This window comes from Neophocaena asiaeorientalis, unplaced genomic scaffold, assembly GCF_003031525.2.
Source record: "Neophocaena asiaeorientalis asiaeorientalis breed wild unplaced genomic scaffold, Neophocaena_asiaeorientalis_V1.1 scaffold43, whole genome shotgun sequence".
NCBI lineage: Eukaryota > Metazoa > Chordata > Mammalia > Artiodactyla > Phocoenidae > Neophocaena > Neophocaena asiaeorientalis.
In genome coordinates, this window is record NW_020173674.1 from 4,384,249 (window position 1) to 4,390,814 (window position 6,566).

General features: G+C 58.0%; 1 protein-coding gene across 1 annotated transcript in view; it reads left to right on the forward strand.

The window, feature by feature from the left end:
- Window positions 1-4,692: 4,692 nt before the first annotated feature.
- The window catches only part of MRGPRF (MAS related GPR family member F), an 8,157-nt gene continuing 6,283 nt past the window's right edge, over window positions 4,693-6,566 (forward strand). The window contains exon 1 of the mRNA XM_024749082.1: window positions 4,693-4,843. The gene's annotated coding sequence lies outside the window, so the exon portion shown is untranslated. The remainder of the gene's footprint in view (window positions 4,844-6,566) is intronic.

Here is a 6,566-nt window from a genome sequence, read left to right on the forward strand (position 1 = left end):
ATTCTCTCTTCTTTTTTTTTTTTTTTTTTTGGCTGCGGTGTGGCATGCATGTGGGAACTTAGTTCCCTGATCAGGGATCAAACACATGCCCCGTGCAGTGGGAGTGCCAGGGAAGTCCCCACACATTTATTCTCTTGTAGCTCTAGAGATCAGAAGCCTAAACTCAAGGTGTAGGCAGGGCTGGAGCCCCTAGGGTACAATCGGTTTCCCTGTCTTTTTCAGCTTCTAGAGGTTACTGCATCGTCGGTCCACGGCCCCTTTTTCACATCCCTCCAACCTCTTTCTTCACTCATCACATGATCTCCTGATCATCTTCCATCATCACATCTCACACTGACCCTCCTGCCTCCCTCTTGTAAGGACCATTGCGATTATACAGGGCCCACCCAGATAACCCTGGATAATCTTTCCTTCTCAGGATCCTTAACTTCAGCACATCTACAAAGTCTCTTTTGCCACGTAAGTTCCTATAGCCTCAGGATCTGGGGATTGGGATTTCAGCTCTTTAGGGAGCCATTATTCCATCTACATCACACCCTCTCTTCTACAACATAATTTTCTATCACCACACCTGTTCATTATCCTCACTGCACTGATTCCGGTTGGAATTCTTGTGTTCATCTGTTTCTATTTATCACCTGTTCTTCTCTCCTTTCATGTCTGATTCCTCCACAATTCTTTCCCCAGCCCCAACATTGTTGGTGTTCAGTAAATACGTGTTGAATGAAGGGAAGAATGGATGGATGGACGGACGGATGGATGGATGGTGGATGGATGGATGGGTGATGGATGAATGGATGTTGGATGGATTATGGATGGAAGGATGGATGGATATAAGGTGGATGATGGATGGATGGATGATGGATGGATGGATGGATGGATGGTGGATGGAGGGATGATGGGTGGGGGATGGATGGATGGATAATGGATAAATGGATGTTGGATGGATGTAAGATGGATGATGGATGGATGGATGATGGATGAATGGATGTTGGATGGATTATGGATGGAAGGATGGATGGATGTAAGATGGATGATGGATGGATGGATGATGGATGAATGGATGTTGGATGGATTATGGATGGAAGGATGGATGGATATAAGGTGGATGATGGATGGATGGATGATGGATGGATGGATGGATGGATGGTGGATGGATGGATGATGGGTGGGTGATGGATGGATGGATAATGGATAAATGGATGTTGGATGGATGTAAGATGGATGATGGATGGATGGATGATGGATGAATGGATGTTGGATGGATGATGGATGGATGAAGGATGGGTGGATGTAAGACGGATTATGGATGGATGGATAATGGGTGGATTGATGGATGGATGATGGATGGATGGATAAATGAACAAATGAATAGTCTTCCACATGCAGGACAAAGGAGAATGTAGGCTTCTGCAGAGATTCCTAAGACGCACATTCCATCACAGATGCTCCATCCTGGCTGGAGGAGGTGTCCTACTCACTCTTCCCCATCAGGAGAACAGGCTAGACCTTGGAGAGACCTTTTTAATCTCAAGGGTTGAAACCAAATGGCCTCAGGAATTAACCTGGGACACCCAGACCATGTACACATTTGCCTTGTCTCCTGGAGGACCTTAGCCAAGCAGAAGAGAAAGGGGTTTGGGACCCTAAAGAACCAGCCTATCACCATAAAAAGGAATGCAGCACTGATATGTGAATTCACAACATGTAAGAACCTTGAAGACTTTATGCTGAGTGAAAGAATCAAGACACAGAAGACCTGTGTGATTTCACTTCTATGAAATGTCCGGAACAGGTAAATCCATAGAGACAGAAATTAGATGAGTAGTGACCAGGGGCTGGGGAGGCTGCTAATAAGTATGGGGTTCTTTTAGGGGGTGAAAACAACATTCTAAAATCAGATAGTGGTCATGCTTGCACAGCTCTCTGAATACACTGAAACCACTGAATCGTACACTTTTTTTTCTTTTTTTTTTTGGCCGCACCGCATGGCATGCGGGATCTTCTTTCCCCGACCTGGGATCAAACCCACGCCCCCTGCATCGGGAGCACGGAGTCTTAACCACTGGAACACCAGGGAAGTCCCAGTAAATGTGTGTTGAATGAAGGTGTAAAATGGGCGATGTTGTGAGGATGAAACGATCCCATTTATGCAGCCCTGGCTCAGAGGACACAGCAACAGGCAGATGTAATTGTCATCATCCTCACCGCACTTGTCCCCTGAGCAGAGCGGACAAAGGTCAACAGAGAGGTGAGAACAGGACACAGAGGGCGAGATTCTGGGCCAGGAAGGGCCAACCAGAGCTGCCCACTTGGGGGCCTCATCCAGGCCTCTGCCCTCTCTGCCTCCCCCCGGCCTCATCCAGCCCCCCATTCACTGGTAAAGCACGCCTCCTGCCTCAGGGCCTTTGCTCATGCAGTTTCCTCTGCTGGGGATGTCTTCCTTACCCTTCTCACCTGAGTTGCTCCTCACAGGCTCCCTCATCACCTCCTCCAGGAAGCCGTCCTGATCTCCCTGGCATGCTGGTGCCTTCTGTTCAGCTGTGGTTTTACATATGTCTGGGTCATCTGATTCTGGTCTGCCTCCCAGCTTGATGGCAGCTCCGGGAGGGCAGAGACCTCATCTGCCTGTTCATCAGCCCAGAGCACAGTGCACGGTACCCGGCAGGCGCTCTGCAGTGTGTGCGGGTCTGCCTGGGAGGCTCTGCGCCCTCCCTGCTGGCTCGGAGGGTCCGACTCGGAGCAGCTGGGCAACGAGGGGGCCACAGGAGGGCCCAGCAGAGGAGGGTCCTGGCCTGCACCCTTGTAGGGGGCCTGGGGTGGGGGTGAGACCAGAGTCCACCTGTGAGGCCCACGGCACTGGACCACTAAAAATAAACTTCCCTTCTCCTGGGAGGGGTGGAGGAGGGCCACTGATGGCAGGGTGGTGGCTCTTCAGGGCACGAGGACAGAACATGAGGGTTGGAAGTGCAGGGACAGTGTCTCACGTGGCCAACACTGGGCCGGCCTCCTCCAAGTCACCCTAAGCCTTGTGAGGGGAGAGAGGGAATGAACGACACAGTGTTTCTGGGGTCACAAAGAGCTTTCCTTTCTCACTGCTACTCCGACAGTCATTATTTTTCCCACCTGACAGATGAGGAACCGAGTCCCAGGGTCACCCAAGATCGGAGGCAGCCATGGGAGCCATGTCCCTGCAGAAGCCTGGCCTCCAGGCCAGAGGACAGTGGGTGGCAATGGGACGCAGCAAACCCAAGCAAAGAATGGCTTTCCCATTTACAAGCACCTCTCATTAGTTTTGAAAGAAACAGATTTCCATACCAAATAAGGCGGTGGACTTCAGAGCTGCTGCCCACTTCACACAATTCCTTTTAAGAGTCCAGATGCAATTACACTTGGAACTTGCCTGGACTGGCCTCCCCCGGCCTCCCCACGTAAACAAGCTGCCCAGCTGGGCCCCAGCTGGCCGGCCTGGGAGAGGAGGGGGAGGTCCCCACCTCTGCCTGCTGCCAGCCCAGCCTCGGGGCGTGGCCGTGACCTTCAGCATCCTCGAGCCCTCCCCCAGCCCCTCCCCAAAAACAAAGGCCCCGGGAGGCCAGCTGGACCCAGCAGGGAACAATCTGAGCCCCTTCTGAGGTTCGCATGTGGCCAGGGACATGAGCTCCTCCCCGCACGGGAGGGCTGCAGCTCCCGGGCAGGTGCAGGGGAAGCTCTGTTTCTGGCTTCCCTTTAAGATGCCCACAGAGGCACCCCCCAGCCCCAATCTGGGCATCGTGTGCAGCCACAGGGAAAACATTGCTCAGAATTCCCTCAGGCTCCCTGGGCCATGAGAAAGTTGGTCCAGGGCAGGGAGCTTTCCCTGGTGGCTCCCGGGAAGCCACTGCTCATCACCCCCGTCCTCACGGCCACCCCTCTGGCCCCTGCACCGGCCCCCAGGCTTTGGCTTGGTGCCCCAGGACCCTGTGGGGACTCGCCGGGGTTGGGGGAGGCTGACTCATCCTCCCGCGCGGCGCACACACCAGGCACCACGGCCGCCAATTTCCCCGCTCGGCCCAGGCCCCGGGCGAGCGCTGTGATTTTCCACTTGCGCCATCTGACTGCTCTTAGGGCTGGAGAAAAGGGAATTCCTGGCTCCAGAAGCCCGCAAGGGACCCTGGGCGGATTCCGGGGTGGAAGGGGGCGTGGGGTACCACCTGGGTGGCACTGCTGTCCAGCCACCCGTTCTGCCCTCCAAAGCACCTGCACCACCCCCTCACTGGAGCCCTCACCCTGCGGCCTCCAGGCTTTTCCATAACAGCCCCTGGGGACAATTAAAACACCAGGTGGGGACCCGCCCCTCCCAGGCCTCCGCGCCCCGAAATGCCCAGAGCGGGCCGAGGGAAAGCATCGGGCAAGTGGACAGCCTGACACTCGCCCCTCCCGGGCAGTGGGCAGCCCCACGGAGCTGCAGATTCACAGCTGGACTCGGGTCTCAGTGCTCGGGCCAACACGACGTCATCAGGCAGAGAGCTGAGTTCCCAGCGGGGCTCCGGGGGGGGGGGGGCTCCTGAGCGGGGCATTCCTTCCCAGAGCCTCATCCGGGCTCAGCCCCTCCTACCCTCGTCTTCCCCGTCCCCGCCCCCCTCCTGCCGGGCCTGGAGTTGGGTTTGGGGCGGGTTACACTGCCAAAGCGTCTCCTCCAGCAGGCAGGCGAGGGCTCTCCTCCACCCCGAGCTCGCGTTTCCTGAGGCTCCAGGCAGTGCTCTGCGCTGGCCTGCTGCCCTGCTGGTGGGTGACCAGAGGTGGGCATCACGGGAAGAGCCCTCCACGAAGGGGAGGCCTCTGAGGATCAGGCCAGCAGCTGCAGGTAGCTCCGCGGCGCCCAGGGCCCAGGGGAGGGCGTCCCGGGAGCCGGGGCTGCAGGGTGAAAGCCGGGCAGGGAAGGAGAAGAAGGCAGGCACCCTTGAGGCTGGCAGCCGCCGGACATCACACGGCCCCAAGCAGGAGCCTGAGACGGCAGAGCAGCGCTCTCACCGCCAGAGGAGCCCTCCCAAGGCCCCAGAGTCCCCGGGTCATCGGGCCGCTTTGAGAGTCCCCGTCCTGTGTGGCAGGCCCGGGCACCCTGGTGATTGCTGACCCCCCCAGCTGTCCTCTGCTTCCAGCTCCTGCTCTGTCCTCCTGTGGGTGGGGGCTCCCCCTCTATCCCTCCCCACCCTCGCCAGCCATCCAAGCGTGCTTTCTGGAAGGGCAGGAAGGGGAACACCCAGCAGGCAGCACCCCAAGTGCAACAGCTCCCACCGCCGTCACGCACGCTGACAGCAGCCCCCTCCTTCCCCGGGCCGAGCTCCGGCAGCTTGGGGCCAGCCCTGGGATGGACACCGAGGGGTCAGCCTCGGCAGCCACCGAAGGTTGGGTGGCCGCGTCCCACCTTCTCCCCGGTGGGCGGTGCCTGATGGGGTGTTGGCGTTGGGTGAAGGCTGTTCGTGAGACATTTTGAAAGGTGTCCCCTGTGTCTGGGGGGAATGACAGCCACAAGCTCACCCCGTGGCCAGTGCTCTCAGACCCAGCGCAGGCGGCAGCCCCGGGACAAGGAGAGGGGCTGGGAACACCGACAGGAGAATTGGAGTCTGATGGTCCCCACCGAGGCCTCTTGGTGTAAAGTCCTGTCTAGCGGGGACCCAGGTGGGTTTGGAGCTGGGCGTGGTGGGCGGTGGTGACCTCCTGAGGTGGCAGACAGGTGGCTGGGGGCCCATCCTTGGCCTTGTGCTTTGAGGGGAGGGTCAGCAGTGAGCTGAGCTGGCAGGTTTTTTTGTCTGCTTCAGCCCAAGCTAGTTCTGTCACACGTCAGATCCTGACGTGAGGGGCACACGCACTCACACGCACTCATGTACGTCCCATACACATGTCACACCCACGTCTTTCTATGGCGCACGTGGGGTCCAGCTTGGCTTCCAGATCTCTCTGCACGGAAGTGCAGTAGCTTTTCAGATGGCCCGTGGCAGGACAACAAGGGCTCAGACACACAGGGACACCCACACCTCGAATCAACCACTACATGCCCAGCCCCAGTCGGATCTCATGGGCAGGCCCCAGCCAGCTGTCCTGGGGGCATGTGTGTCCTTGGGGGTCTAGCCTGGCAGAGGTGAACGGAAGAGGCTCTCAGAGTCAGGACATTCCTGGGGGCCAAGCCTGGGGCCCAGACCTAGGGGTGATGTGTGTCTGGAAGGGCGACCAAGAAGAGGGAGAACGGTGTAGGAAGAGGAGCGTGGAAGGGGGAGTACCCCAGGCCAGGAGGGGTGAGGGAGAGGCAGGCAGTTTGGGGGTTGCAGGCACCCGGAGAGCTTGGACAAGCCCCAGAGTGTGGAGAAGCATGAGGTCTGTCCGTGGCAATGGGGACAGTGGCCCAACTAGAGTCGAGGCTGTCACGGGGGAGGGGTGGGAGGTACACAGTAATACGCACACCTCCTAGCCCCCCGCTGTCTGCAAACCCACACTGCACACGCCTCACGAGCTGGCTCACTTGTTCTCACGCATAAGCGCCGCCCCCCTCCGCGACGCGCAGCCACCTGGGGCCCCGGCGCGAGCCCCAC